Raw genomic sequence first — 2,183 nt, 5'->3', positions numbered from 1 at the left:
ATACGTCATTGTTATCGGAGTACTAAATACATCTTGGCGAAAGAGATCATTCGTACTGCTTCCAGATGTAGGCTTTTATAACGCCTACCCCGAAGCAAATTTTCTTGTCGCGCGCTTCTACAGACTAGCAAGCGATCTTGATATTTAGGAGCAGCAAGATCCTAGCTAGATTTGTCAGCACGTTTGCGAACAAATATTTTGCATTGTTGACAACATAAAGTTTCACGCAGTCTGAACTGTATTATAATTTACAATGAAAAAAATTTAAAGTTTGCTCAGGTCATGCCTTGCTCTGAAACGACTCAAGCGCACTAAAGCGGCTAAATTACCACTTGGTGAACTGTGTATATTGAAGCACATGTACACTTGGTTTTCGCGGGGACTTTTTGCAAACTGTCTTCAATTCTTGGTAATGTTTCTCTTCCTTTCCTTCAATATTCTTTAGCTGAGTCAAGTCAAACAACCCTGATGACTTCTGGTAAGCTCTCAATGCTGTTTTTGTGTGTCTGAGTACGACCAGGCAAGACTTGTAAACTGCTAATTTCCGGTAGATAGTCCATAGCGTGCTCTATTGTCTACAAATGCGTGCAGTGAATAGATTCTATCGCATCTCACAAAGCTTGCCACGACTGTCTTAAAATTGGCAACAGTGTTCCCTATCAGTAAAGTAATATATCTCCTGTTTTAACCCTCGTTTTTAAACAAAAATTGCGATAAAGTGTAATACTAATGGGGATACAGGGGCGAATTTCCTAACTTTTCGATTAATTATTACCAATGCCTGAAGATTTTACGCTCTGTATGAAAGTTGCGAGTAAAGGCAAACAATTACAAAGAATGTGCTGGCTTCATGTATGATATTACGTTTGCGGACCACACGAGAAGATCGCTCAAACAGCGCTTGATACGTTTCGATTTCTGCCACATATTCTTCTGGTCTTTGATTTCAGTCAACTCGAGTGCCATTCGCACATCGTCATCAGGTACGTTATGCTCTCTTGACCACACCAGCATGGAGCAATTTTGCGAACACAGGCAGCAGCATTTCTAGCAGATCAAAAAGTAGCCCACATTGCGTTACTGTAAGAAAACTTACATAGTCCGCTTTTCCTCGGTGTAAACAATAAAAAGGGATAGCTGTGCAGTCAGCTGCCTCCTTCTATCCCCACCCCCCTTCGCCGATCGCTCCTGACATACCATTCGTTGGGATATCCTAGTTGTGGGCATAATACAATTGCTTGCCACATAGCGACATAGCACAACTTCGAGAGCAAGTACCGTTGCAGGTTCATGTGTAGCTGCAGATAATTTTCAGTGGAACAGCAAGCGAACGGTCAAGTTTCGGCAGCCAAATCGCCTGCGTTTTTTTCCTGAGAAACTTCCTTGCACAGCAATCATTGCGAAGATAACAGGAAGATAAAGATATGCCTGCCGTTGTGTTGCAAGGTTTCAAACATGTGCCGTGCGACATATATAAAGGCACATCAGTCTGTTGAACTCTTATTTACCGCTAGCCAGCATGCCAAACGTTCATTGTATTGTGTCCGATGCACACTGTGGAAAGTATATCTATATAGCTCCACAGTGAAACGGACAATTTAGTGCAAGGCTCCTCTTCAAGATCGACGAAAGCCTAACTGTCATTAACTCAGTGCTTACGAGAGCGACAGAAACCGTACCCTCCTGGACCATGCCACGGTTAACGAATTACTCCTGAGGGTTTCTCTGCTTGTTGATTTCATCTATTTAGGGAATAACTGCGATTCCCCATGATGCATGAATATTTTCGCTTCCAGCCGGAAACCACCCTTCGGAGGACACAAGTTTGGAAGGTAATGAGTTACGCTTGAATGTGAAATGGTTGTTGCAATTACGTTAGAGTTCTAAGACGAATTTTCCCACTGCTTGTAGTATCTGAAGAGAAAACATAATAAGTATCTTTCGCCGAGTTGCTAGTGAATTCATCTGCCCAAACACACCCATATGGCTACAACAGCTATACAGACATCAGAGAAATTTCGTAAAGACAAATTAATTCTTATTAGGAGCTCAAACCAAAGCTTCCTAGAGCCGCCGCGGTGGCTCAGAGGTTATGTCGCTCGGCTGATGACCCGAAAGACGCGGGTTCGATCCCGGTCGCGGTGGTCGAATTTCGATGGAGGCGAAATTCTAGAGGGTCGTGT

The 2,183-nt window shown here is 43.1% G+C and overlaps 1 long non-coding RNA gene across 1 annotated transcript; it reads left to right on the top strand.

Moving 5' to 3' along the window:
* Positions 1-444: 444 nt before the first annotated feature.
* Positions 445-1,880, top strand: LOC144111463 (uncharacterized). Its single transcript, XR_013310052.1, has 3 exons — positions 445-478; positions 951-983; positions 1,797-1,880. It is a non-coding gene; the product is annotated as an uncharacterized LOC144111463 (long non-coding RNA).
* The last annotated feature ends 303 nt before the right edge of the window (positions 1,881-2,183 follow it).

This window comes from Amblyomma americanum, chromosome 11, assembly GCF_052857255.1.
Source record: "Amblyomma americanum isolate KBUSLIRL-KWMA chromosome 11, ASM5285725v1, whole genome shotgun sequence".
Lineage (NCBI taxonomy): Eukaryota > Metazoa > Arthropoda > Arachnida > Ixodida > Ixodidae > Amblyomma > Amblyomma americanum.
The sequence above is the reverse complement of the archived record's forward strand: the minus strand, read 5'-3'. Positions and strand labels throughout refer to the sequence as shown.